This window comes from Geotrypetes seraphini, chromosome 5 (genome assembly GCF_902459505.1).
Source record: "Geotrypetes seraphini chromosome 5, aGeoSer1.1, whole genome shotgun sequence".
Taxonomy (NCBI): domain Eukaryota; kingdom Metazoa; phylum Chordata; class Amphibia; order Gymnophiona; family Dermophiidae; genus Geotrypetes; species Geotrypetes seraphini.
The window spans coordinates 145,852,385-145,865,792 of record NC_047088.1 but is presented as its reverse complement, the minus strand read 5'-3'; the positions used below and the strand labels follow the sequence as shown (position 1 = coordinate 145,865,792).

Here is a 13,408-nt window from a genome sequence, read left to right as displayed (position 1 = left end):
GCTACATTTAATATATAAGAAGTACATTTTGTGAAATTAAAAATAAAACTACAAAACATTTTGAGGCTTATGATAATAAAAAAAAAGTCTAAAATGCCTAAATTGGCACTTGGATGATCTAAAAGACAAGTCATCCAAGTGCCGATAATCGAAACGGGTTTTAGACGTACCTAAAAACAACTTAGGCCTTTTCAATGCTGCTGCACGACCAGAGCTAAAAGGGATGTTTTAGGAGGAGTGGTGAAGGCGGGATTTGGACAGATCTAAACTTAGTCGTACTGCAAGTATAACCAAAAGTTTGACGAGGCTGTCTGGACGGAAGTTGAACGTTGTAACTTAGGCCACGTAAGAATAGGTCTAAGTGGCAAAAATGTATCCAAAGTGACCAGATAAGCACTGCAGACACAAAGACCCTGATTCTGCAAAGTGCCGTCCCGATTTTAGGCAGCTGTAGACGTCCTACAGCTGTCTAATCAGCCAATCGGGATGCACGTTTTTTTAAAAAATGCTCCCCAGGCAGGATTAGAGGCCTATATTGCCTCTTCTGCTGGAACACCCCCCCCAAACTCCCAATCGCTGGCAGGAGGGTGCTCAACCCCTCCTGCTGAAAAGCCGGACCCCCCATGCTAACGACTTCCCCCTCGATGACTCCCCTAACCTCCCCCCCAAACTAACCTTTAAATGTTGGCCGGCTGGACGGGTCTTGCTGCCGTCCAGCCGGCAGGCCCGCCTCGTTGAAATGAGACGGGCCCGCCTCTTCCCAGCCCATCCCCGCTAAGTCTAAGGCATGATTGGCCCAGGCTTTAGTAGCCTGGACCAATCAGGCCTTAGGCATAGCGAGTCCTCTCATCCCCACTAATCCTAAGGCCTGATTGGCCCAGGTGCCTACGAGCCTGGGCCAATCACACCTTAGGGTTAGTGGGGATGGGCGAACCCGCTATGCCTAAGGCCTGATTGGACCAGGCTTCTAGAGCCTGGGCCAGTCAGACCTTAGACTTAGAGGGGATGGGCCGGGAAGGGGCGGGCCCGTCTCATTTCCACGAGGCGGGCCTGTCGGCTGGACGGCAGCAAGACTCGTCCTGCCGGCCAACATTTAAAGGTTAGTTGGGGGGGAGGTTAGTTGGGGGGATGTTAGGGGAGTCATCAGGGGGGAGGTCGTCAGCATGGGGGGGTCCAGAGGGGGTTCGGCTTTCTGGCAGGAGGGGTTGGGCACCCTCCTGCAGGCGATTGGGAGTTGGGGGGTATTCCAGCAGGAGGGGTTCGGCACCCTCCCGCCGGCGATCTAGAGTTTCGGGGGCGCGGGGGTAGTTTTCCAGCAGGAGGGGTTCTGCACCCTCCTGCCTGCGATTGGGAGTTTGGGGGGGTGTTCCGGCAGGAGGGGTTCAGCATCCTCCTGCCAGCGATCTAGAGTTTCGGGAGGCGGGGGCGGCGTTCCGGCAGGAGGGGTTGGGCACCCTCCTGCAGGTGATCAGACAGGCGGCCACTATACTTATCCCTTGCCACGATAAGTGTAGCGGCCGCATCTACTCTAACCTGCGTCTGTAACATGTACCCTGGTTACAGAATCGGGGTTAGTGTAGGCCCGATTCTGTATAGGACACCTCTCCCAGGCATCCTATACAGAATCAGGGCCAAAGTACGGACTCCCACACACTGCCCCGGTGATCAATGACCCCCCACACCACCATAAAAATCGGAATTAAAACGTACATACCTGCCCAGAACATCAGCACCTGGCATAGCAAAGCCTAGTAGAGCAGCACAGAGGTGGCTTAAGAGGTGTCACAGAGGTGGCTTAAGTGAACCATAGAGAGGAGGACCCAGGCCCATAAGCCACTTTATCCACTGCATTTATGGTGAAACATGTGCGCCTCCCAAAACCTCCCCAAACCCTATTGTGCTTCCATACAGATGCTACCTGCAGCCGTGAAGACTATTGGAGTTGTAGATAGATGGGTCTAGTAGGTTTTGGGGGGCTCACCATGACCTGTAAGTTAGTTGTGGTGAGATGTGTATATGGCACCCTTTTTGTTAAGTTTGCAGCAGTGCCCTATAAGGTGCCCCACTACTATTGCCACGTCTAGGTGTCCAATCCATCACTTGGCTGGCCCCTCCCCCATCCAAAAGGTCTTGTTCTAGCCATTTCTGACTTGGAAAAAATTTGGGATGAGAGTGGAGTTTAAAGATAGACGACTTAGCGGTCTAGGTGATCAAACGGCTGGCCGTACAGTTAGACGATTCTCGAAAAAAAAAATATTTTGGACATTTTTTTTGAGAATGGACTTTAGACACTGCTGACTTTGGGTGACTAGTGACTTAGGCCCAAAACAGACTCAGACGTTTCTTTCGATTATGCCCCTCTTTGCTATGTTCTATATATTTGTGAAAATTGTGTCTTTTAAATATATCATTAATATTTTCATAAATCTGTTGAAGTAGAAAATGTACTTTTGGAATAGCCATAATTTTTTAACCTTCTGTCTCTTGCACCCATGGACAAGGAGAAAACTGGACTGATCACAGGCAACCACATCTGCATGGAATGCAATATTTTAATTGTTAAGAAAAAGAAGACAAAATTCTTCTGTGCATTTTTCAAATTATATTCGTAAACTGCTAACCCTGACTGTAGAGCTCCTGCATTCAACCTTTTATCCTCTGAGCACTCTAAAGCTGCCATTTGCTGGCAACATGATGAAATGGGCCCAGCTACAGTATGTTTAGTTTCTCTTAGAGAACAAAAAAATCAGGTTTAGACTCCAATAAGTAGTATCATCTCTACTTTAAAGTATTTCTGTAGTCAAGTGAAATATTGTTAAATCCAGAGAAGCCCCGTCATGGTCAAAAGTTAAAACACATGTAGTTGTTGACCAGAATTCACTCATTCATAAGCATAATGATCATCAAAATCATTTCATTCTATTTGACTATGGGGGTCTGTGCAGTAAATCTTTGCTAAAACCTTTTTAGTTAATTGTCTTGATAAAAATTTTGTATGCATACTAAAATACCAATTAACTGAAGGTGCCATAAATTTTATCATGTGCACATTGAAATAAGCTTCAAAAGTGTGTATGGTATTATCCCAGGACAAGCAGGCAGCATATTCTCAACATGTGGGTAACGTCACCGACTTAGCCCCCTAGCGGACGTTTTCACAAGCAGACTTGGTTGAAGACCTTCAAGCTTGCGATTGGATCGCACATGCATTTGTGTCCCTCCCGCCCGACCTAGGGCATGCGTCTTCTCAGCGTGGCCTCAGTTCTGATTTCCGTGGAGCCAGAAGCACTGCTCCCTCTCTTCGCGTGATCTCATTGTCCCTCTTGCACCGCGGCTTGTTTGGTTAGTTTCAGTTGAGTCGCTGTGCCCGCGTCTTTGTTTTCCTTTGTTTTTCATTTTGTATATTTTTGACCGGGTTACCCAGTCTTACTCTGGCCGCCTGGCCTCGAGGGGCCGCGGCCGTATTTTTTCTTATGTCCCGGACTCGTTCCGGCTTTAAAAACTACACTACGTGCAACCGGGTTATCTCTATCACCGACCCTCATCGTTGGTGTGTGGAGTGCCTGGGTGCAGAGCATCGCGCTGAGTCGTGTCCCCGTTGTGCGACTTTGCAATCGCGGGCTCTTAGTAGGAGGGTGGCCAAGATTCTCCAACTCTTTGGCCCCATGGATCCTGTGGGACAGGCCTCGAGCTCGGCCTCGGCGCCCTCGTTGGGTGCCTCGGCCTCAAAGTCCTCGGCCTCGAAGTTACCATCGGCTTGAAAGGCTCTGGCATCAGCACCTCCTGCTACTCCGGTCTTGGGTAAGTCTCCTCTTTCCTCCTCAAGTGTGCCGGCAAAGAAGCCTACCTCGGAGTCTTATGTCAGTGCCGCCTCATCGGCATCTTCGAGACATCACTCTAAGCGTGCCTCCTCACGTAGGGAATACTCTTCCTCGAGGTCGCCCCCGAAGGAGCGCACTGCTACACCTAAGACCCAACCACCTTTGGTTTCGGTGCCTATGTTTGAGGACATGCTTAAGGCTATACTTACCACGCAGCTTTCCTTGGTGGTGAGCCACGGTCTCGACTTGGATGCCTCTGACCTCGGTCTCGACCCAGTCTCAGTCTGACCAGCCTGAGCATCCCCTCGTATCTCGAGGCCATGCCCGCAAGATTCGCCGGGTTCCCTTGAGCAATTCTTTATCCCCGAGTAACCTGTGACTTTTCGTGGATCCAGACCAGGGGGCCGTTTTTCCCCCACTACTATGTTGAGATTTGTCCCTCCTAAAAAGCCCCGTTCTTCTCTGCCCCATTGGGGCAGGTCTCCGATCACGAAGCCTTACAGGCACACACTTGTCCTCGATTGGACTCTAGTATGTGTTCCCCATTGAGGCAGCTACCAGCCTCTAAGGGGTCTTCTTCGACCCTGTTTTCTCTGAGGCTTCACCATCTACTTCCTCTGATCCGGGGTCTTCCCCGGCCCACCTTGCACGGGGTCATTCCTCAACACCTCCCAGACAATTTAGTCGGGCCTCTTTGGTTTTCCACTCATGGGACTCCGAGGCCCCGGCTTCAAGGAAAATTTCTCCCTCTTTCTTGGCTGCCCCCAGATCTCATTCAGGGTCCCCTCAGGAGGATGAGTCTTCTTCTCGAAACTCCTCCTTTGCTCGTTTCATCTCTGACATGGGTAGGGCCTTGAAACTGGACCTCCAGTCTGATTCCCGTTATACCCAGGAATATCTGGCAGAAATGGGTGTTGCTCATCTGCCCCATGAGGCGCTGCGCTTGGCATTGCACCATGTTCTCCGGCAAACTTTTCTCCGGAACCTGGAGACCCCCCTATGTGGTCACAGCCATTCCCTCTAAGTTGGAGTACCATTACCGGACAATCCCGATAAAGGGGTTTGAAAGTTCTCAGCTTTCTCATCAATCCTTGGTGGTTGAGTCTTCCTTGAAGAAGTTCAACCCCTCTAAGGTTTACGCTGCCGACCCTCCAGGCCGGGAGAGCCGTACGATGGACAAGTTTGGTCGCCGTCTTTACCAAAACTCAATGATGGCGAATCGTGTCCTTAACTATAACTTTATCTTCACGTCCTACCTCCGGTGCTGTGTGGACGGCCTCCGCTCGTTCTGGGAGGACTTAACGGATTCTCGGCGCCAGGAGTTTCGTCTCCTCGAGGAGACCGTTTCTCAGCTCTGCCTCTATATGTTTCAGGCGGCCTACGACGCCTTCGAGTTGTCCTCGGTCACGGCCTTTGTGGTCGCCATTCGTAGCCTCGCTTGGCTCCGCATTGTGGATATGGATCTATAGGATCGTCTTGCCAATCTCCCGTGTGTGGGTCATGAGCTCTTCGATGATTCCATCGAAGCGGCCACCAAGCGCCAGTCGGACCATGAATGGTCCTTCGCCTCTCTGGTGAAATATAAACCGAAGTCCCCTCCGGCTCTGCAATACAAAATTCTTCTCCGGAGGTACCCACAGAAATCTATGCCTGCCTTCTCTCGGCCTCCTCCGAAGCGGCTGCAGCAGTAGCAGCAACGTCAAACTAAGACCCAGCCGCTGGCTCCGGCAAAGACTGCGCCATCTTTTTGACAATTCCAGTCCGAGCCTTCAGGCTCCCTTCCTCTTGGAGCCTTCCCCCCTCCCCATCGGGGCGTGTTGGCTATTTTGTCCAGTCCGTTTTGCAAAATCTATTCTCCTAAATTGCCAACTCTCCCTCCATCCCATTCTGGTTAGCTTGGAGGTCTCCCACAAGTTGAGAATATGCTGCCTGCTTGTCCTGGGATAAAGCACAGTTACTTACCGTAACAGGTGTTATCCAGGGACAGCAGGCAGATATTCTCGCAACCTACCCACCTACCCGTACTTGGCTTCTTTGCTAGCTATCTGAACTGAGGCCACGCTGAGGAGACGCATGCCCTAGGTCGGGCGGGAGGGGCATGCGCGCATGCGCGGGCCAATCACAAGCTCAAAGGTTTTCAAGCAAGTCTGCTTGCAAAAACGTCCGCTAGGGGGCTCCGTCGGTGATGTCACCCACATGTTGAGAATATCTGCCTGCTGTTCCTGAATAACACCTGTTATGGTAAGTAACCATGCTTTTTGCCATGATCACTGATACAAAGGATATTTCCATGTTAGCTACCATGAAATTGTCCATGCTATCCAATTCAAAGTGAAAGGACCACTCAGAATGAGGTGCCATCAGAATTCATCCTCACCCTTCCTAAAAGACTTAATACTTCACGTTTATTCCACCCTTTCTACCTCCTGCTTCTCATTAACATTATCCACATACCTTGCCATTGTCATATCCTCAAAGGCCTTCATGCACATTTGAAAAAAAACAAACAAACTGTACTCCCTATAGCTGCCACCATGACCTAACCCATCTCCCACCCTTCTGTGGTGTACTCTGGAACATCCTCTATCCTGATATTCACTGGCAGAAGGGGGATGCAAGCCTTTTGTTAGCATTTTCAGAAGTATCATTGGTTACATAGGACAACAACAAAAATAATTATTGGCATCTTGGATTTTTTGACCTGTTCTTGGGGTTATTTGGGGCGTTGATTCAGAAAATTGCATTGGACCGCATCATCTCTAGTTTCTTAGATATGGTTGAATTTATTATTATTTTTTTTTACCACCATTTAAAAGATCTCTTCTACAGAATCAAGATGTCATAAAAAGCTTTCTTTTTTTTTAAATGGGTAATGTATGTATCTCCAAATGACCTAGCCAAATTTTTCAACGAGAAGATCACTACCATAAAGAGCTCGTTTCCCTCAGCTATCTCCTACAACTCTCTCCCCCCGAAAGACTCCAACGCTATCCCTGCCGACAGATCATGGACTACATTCAAACTTGTATCCGAGACCCAGATCTCTAAACTTTGCCTCAAACTTAAATCCTGCAAGTGCATCCTAGATCCCTTCCCATCCTACCTTTACGAAAAAATCCCTACACAGGCCATCTCTTCCCTTACTAACCTCATAAACAAAGTCTTACTATCGGGCCTGTTCTCCACCGAAATGGGACACATTGCCTTATCCCCTCTTCTGAAAAAACCCGATCTTGACCCTTCCTCACCATCGAACTATCGCCCCATAGCAAACATCCCTCTTTTAACAAAACTTCTAGAGACCATAGTCGCCACTCAGCTCTCCTCTTACCTAGAGAGATTCTCCATTCTCCAACACTACCAATACGGATTTAGGCCCAATTTCAGCACCGAGTCCCTCCTAGTTTCCCTAATCTCAAAGGTGCAACAACTACACGCCCAAAACAAATTTGCTGTTCTCCTACAGTTTGATCTCTCCGTGGCTTTTGACATCGTGCATCACGACATACTAATCTACCAACTTTCCGAGATTGGGATAGACTCTTCTGTCCTAAAGTGGTTCTCAAACTTCCTTCGCGATCATTCCTACATTGTCAACACAAACGGCTCCAATTCCGCTTCATGGACACCATCCTGTGGTGTTCCACAGGGCTCTCCCCTATCCCCTATTCTCTTCAACATATATATGACCTCCCTGAAGCTCCTTAAACTATCCCCCCTTGAAACAATTTACACATATGCAGACGATATCCTCATCCTCCTCCAAACAGATCCAAACCTTACAAACCTCCAAGAGAACATCACATCATGCATAATGAGACTTCACGCCTGGTCCCTCTCAGTACAGTTGAAATTAAATGAATCAAAAACAAAATTACTCTGGTTCGGCCCAAAATTAGCTCACCTGCCCGCCCTCTTCACCCTACCCACAGGCCCTGCTCTACACCTTGAGTTCTCAAGCAAGGTCCTTGGCATCACTATCGACTCCTCCCTTTCCCTCAACGATCACCTGAATTCCCTGGCAAAATCTTGTGTTTTCAGCCTCCACATGCTGAGGAAAGTTAGATTCTATTTTCACCAAAAGCATTTCACCGTCCTTGTACAATCCATCATCCTATCCAAACTCGATTATTGTAACGCCATCTACTTAGGCCTAACGAAAAAAAGTCTTCGTAGACTCCAGCTTATCCAGAACACTGCGGCTAAGCTGATTTTTGCTAAACGCAAATATGACCACATCTCCCCTCTACTTACCAATCTTCACTGGCTCCCAGTACTTTCCAGAATTCATTTCAGATGCTCCTGCCTGGCTTTCAAGATCATTCACGGCATCCTTCCGTCCCTAATCCCTCTATCCTTCCTCGCCCCGACACCAACTACCACCAGATCTGCCCACAGACATAAACTTTCCTTCCCCTCTCTACACGGCATCTTCTACGCAGGTAAACTGGGTAGATCCCTCCTCTCCAAAATCACCGGCCTCTGGAACGACCTCACTGTCCCGCTGCGGAACCTGGACTCCCTCCAACTATTTCAAAAACAACTGAAAACCTGGCTTTTCTCTAGCATATAATAATCTCTTTTCCTGATTACATCCCCTCTTTTTATGCTTTGTAAACTCTTTCTCTTCCCATATTTTTTAAACTCTGTAAACCGTGTCGAGCTCCACTTCAGTGGAGAAGATGCGGTATATAAACCTAAGGCTTAGTTTAATTTAGTTTAGTTTAAATTACCCACCTTTTTGTATATAATGACCTTTGTTTCACAACTATTCATCTACTTCCTTTCCTATAATGCACACTGACATTAAAAATATAAAGCTTGGGGGGGGCGCTAGAGAGCCCGATCAATATGGAGGCTTAGGTCCCGAGCTCCCGCCACCGATCTCGCATTCTTTTGCATTTCACCCACTCTAACTTGCCAAAACATCGATATTTCTAACTGCAACGATGCCTCAACCCAAACAGGTCAAAATAGAGGCTATTTCACTGGAAGTTTGGGCGCTAAGAGACCAAAACAAGACCCGCCGACACCACGTGTTGATCCTGACCTAACAATCTCTGAAAAGCTTCAGCTAATCTCCAACATGATGTCGGAAAGCAAAGACGACATCAAGGATATTAAGCATGAGATCATAAATCTAACTGAAAAGTTTTTGGCGATGGATGCAAGACTGATTGTTCTGGAGCGCAAAACCCAGGTCATAGATGAGCTCACCACAAACCAAAAAATGGATAGGCGAGCCCTGCACGTGCTGGAAAGTCTGCTGGAGGACCTTGGTAATCGCGGTCGAAGGCAGAATTTGCATATCAACGGATTACATGAGGGGGCAGAAGGATCGGATGCTTGCAGATTTTTTGGGAAGACTGGCTTCCTAAAGTGCTTTCCCTCAAATTTGATCGGGCTTTGGAAGTGGAACAAGCCCATAGAGTGCCGACTAAAGCACCATCAGGCTCCCAGCGTGCACGTCCAGTAGTAATGAAATTGCTGCGTTTCCCACATGTCGCCATGATTCTGGATAAAATGCGTTCTCTAAAGAAAGTTGAATGGTAAGGGCAAACGATCTACATCTCTGCAGATTATACGAAAGTCACTGTTGAAAAGCGGCACAGGTTTTTAGCCCTGCGTCCTCGCCTGCGTGCTATTAATGAAAGCACACAAAACAAAACATAACAAAAGGCAGCAAACAGAACAATCTGTAGGGAATGACAAAGGTAGCATCCTCAATAGCTCACATGGGTATGGCAGAGCCAGCTACACAGATTCAAAAGCAATACAGAAACAGCGCAGTACAGGAGAAGCACCGATTAATCAGTCAATAATCTTATTGAGGGAGGAGGAAGTGACGTCATCGTGGCTGATGGCAGCCTAGAGCGATAGCTCCGCGGACCCCCGGGCTAAATTTGGCGATCTTCGCGCGATTTCGAGTGCCTGCACTGTCTGCCTTCCTCAACTTGTCTGTGAAACTACACTGCTGCGTCTCGATGGCGACGCGGAAAAAACAGACAGATATAAAAACGTTCTCCTCCCCAATCCCGAATGGGCCTCCTAAATCTGGTCCGAAAATGGCGCCCGATCCGACCGCGGCTGCGGAGGGCCCACCTGATGCTGCAACGTTGCCGAATCTGCAACTGGAAATGCGTGGCTGGTTCCAGGAATTAAAAACTGAGATTACAGCAGTTCGAGCTGATATACATGCAGTAGTTGCAGAACTAAAACGAGAGGTGGGTGACCTCGGGAGTCGGGTGGGGGAGACGGAAGCTGTAGTGGAGACACATGGCTCTGAATTAACACAGCTGAGAAACAAAATTGCAGCGCTGGAGGAAAAAGCTGATGTGAGCACCCTAAAACTGGAGGATCTGGAGAACCGCTCCAGACGGTGCAACCTTCGCTTTCGGGGAGTGCCTGACACTGTTTCTGACCCACGATGTATGGAGGTGATTGATCATATATGTATACTGGCACTAGAGACGGCTGGCTTGCCTGTGGAAGTGGGTAAACCATTGCTGGATAGGGCTCACCGCATCCCTGGCCCTCGTGATGTGAACCGTCCTCGTGATGTTGTGGCTTGCTTCCATCGCTATATGGATAAGGAGCATGTGCTTAGGGCGGTGAGGCACTCGGGGGGTACCGTTAAATGGGAAGAAGCGGACATTGATGTCTATCCTGATATAGCCCCAGCAACCCTGGCCCGCCGTCGCACGTATAGAGACTGCACCCGTATACTGCAGGAGCGCAGTATTCGCTATAGATGGATTTATCCCATCGGACTGGCTTTTACACATGCAGGCAAGACCTACACTGCAATAACGGTGGCGGATGTTCAGGCTCGAATGGTGGAAGCAGGTTTGATGGCAGCTTCAGAATTGGCTCCACTTCCTCAGAGGTCCCCTGTGCCCAAATCAGGAAGAGGGCTGGGATGGCAGAGAGTGGCTAGATCGGCTGCAGCTCGTCGCCCTTTGGAGGCGGCTACAACCTCACCCACTTGAACATTTGTATTAGTGCACTGTGATTCAGACATTTTGTGCTGTGACTGTTTTTTCTTCTCTTTTTTTCTCTTTGCTGAGCGGTATATGTCGCGAAGATTGTTTATTGGGCTTGTTCTGGGGGTCCCTTTGTGAACTGTTTCTCTACACTTCCTGTACCATGGTTACCAGGTGCTTTGGTGGCTGGACCATGGGGGGTATGGTTGGGGGGTTGGGGGGAGGGGGGGGTGTTGGTGCTGGGGAAAGTAGTGACCGAGTGCTTTCTTGTATGATTGTATGGAAGGGTGTTTGTATACTGTTTCTCTTAAGGTTACGATTGCAGGGGTTGGTTGATTTGATTGCTTTGGAACTGATGGTTGATTTGGTAATGATGTGCTTTTTCTTTTCTGGTACAAATGGATAAACTCACTTTGCTATCTTATAATGTACATGGACTGAATTCTCCACAAAAACGACGCTTGTTATTTAAAGAAATGAGCCGCCTGAATAGTGCGGTTGGATTTATTCAGGAGACCCATTTTCAATCTCATTATGAGAAATTGCTTACACACCACAACTACCCACACGTTTTTCTTTCATCTAATAAGGTCCGGAAAAAGACCCAGGGGGTGGGCATCTTAATACATAAACGTGTCCAGGTGGTATTGAGAGAGGTGGTGCGGGATGTTGAGGGCCGCTACATATTGGTCAAGGCTGAGCTGGATGGAACCTTGTATAGTTTGCTGAATGTCTATGCCCCAAACGCTGGTCAGGGGGCCTTCTTTACACTGCTAGAACGTGTACTGTTGGATCATGTAGAAGGTACTCTCCTTGTGGGTGGAGATTTTAACCTTACTTGCTATCCTCAGGAGGATAATTCAAATTCTTCCATCCGCTACGCTAGAAGCGACAGAAGAGCTTTGCTGCGCTTCCTGCGTAGGCATGATTTGATAGATGTGTGGCGTTATTTACATCCAGGCACGCGAGACTACACATTTTACTCATCGAAACATAATTCATATACTAGAATTGATATGTGGATGCTACCTCGCATTGTTTTGCCTCGAGTCCTGGCCTCCAGTATTGAGCCCCGGGTGTGGTCAGATCATGCTCCTTTGACTCTGGAGTTACAGATTGGACAGGTTAGAGGCGGCCGTCGCTTGTGGCGTTTGAATGACTCTTTGTTAAAAGATCCCAATACCTTGACTCTTTTAGAGACTGATGTCGAGGAATTTTTTGCATTCAATGACATAGCTGGCATTAATGTTGCAATTCTTTGGGAAAGCTTTAAAGCTACCCTTCGGGGTTGTTGTATCTCGAGGGGGTCGTACAGAAATCAGTGTCGAGTGGCACGCAGATTAGAATTAGTGTCTCGCCTTCGACGCCTAGAGAATGCTCACAAGAGAGCCCCGTCGGTGGCTGGGGGGGTTGCGTTGACGGAGTGCAGGAGAGATCTACAAGAACTTGATTTAGAGGGCATGGCTTGGGCCCTGCAGAGGCGGAAACAACGGTATTTTGAATGGGGTGGTAGGGCAGGTCGCTTGTTAGCTGCACAGATCAAGCAAACTCAAGCACAACATTCCATAACTCGGATTCGTAATGATTCGGGTCAGATTTGTGCAGATGATGGGGACATTCATCAGGCTTTTTTATCCTTCTATCAGACTCTGTACACTCCGGAAATTGAAGCCACAGAGGGGGAGATAGATGCTTTTCTATCTAATGTCACCTTGCCTTGTTTGGCGGAAGTTGATGCGGAGTGGCTATCTTCCCCTATTCAACCCGCTGAGGTGGTGGCGGCTATACGTCATCTGGCTGCTTCCAAGGCACCGGGTGTTGATGGCTTTTCCCCCCTGTTTTATAAGAAAATGGAGGCCCATATAGTCAATCCTCTGACTAGGTTGTTTAATTCTTTTTTGGAGGGGGATTGTCTGCCGTATTCGTTTCGTCAGGCAGCGGTCTCCCTTCTGCTTAAACCTGGGAAGGACCCCCTCCTTTGTGGATCTTACCGCCCTATCTCATTGTTAGGAGTTGACTATAAGCTGTTTACCCGTATTTTAGCAGTCCGGTTGCAACGTTTTCTGCCTTACCTAGTTCATGGAGATCAATGTGGCTTTATTTCAGGGAGGCAACCTGGTGATAATATCCGAAGAGTGTTAGATCTCATTGGAGTGGCCCATCAAAATTCTGTTCCGGCAGTCCTGTTATCAGTTGACGCTGAAAAAGCCTTTGATAGGGTTTATTGGCCGTTTATGTTAGCGGCCTTGAAGAAAATGGGCATTTCGGGTGCTTTTCTACACTGGGTGACTTTATTATATGCGGCCCCGGAGGCTTGTTTAAGAGTTAATGGAAGATATACTGCTAATTTTCTGATCCATAGAGGAACTAGGCAAGGGTGCCCTTTATCACCACTGATTTTCGCGCTGGTCATGGAACCTTTAGCAGCCTCTATACGTGCGAATGCTGACATTCAGGGAATTGTGGTGGGTGGTGAAGAGCATAAAATTTTATTATATGCTGATGATATTTTGTTTACCTTGTCCCACCCCCTTCGTTCTCTGACGGAGGCGCTTCGTGATTTGACTACATTTGGTGTGGTGGCTGGCTTTAAAATTAACATCG

The 13,408-nt window shown here is 48.3% G+C and overlaps 1 protein-coding gene across 4 annotated transcripts in view; it reads left to right on the top strand.

The window, feature by feature from the left end:
* The window catches only part of PARD3B (par-3 family cell polarity regulator beta), a 1,834,390-nt gene that overhangs the window by 712,595 nt on the left and 1,108,387 nt on the right, over positions 1–13,408 (top strand). The window lies entirely within an intron of this gene.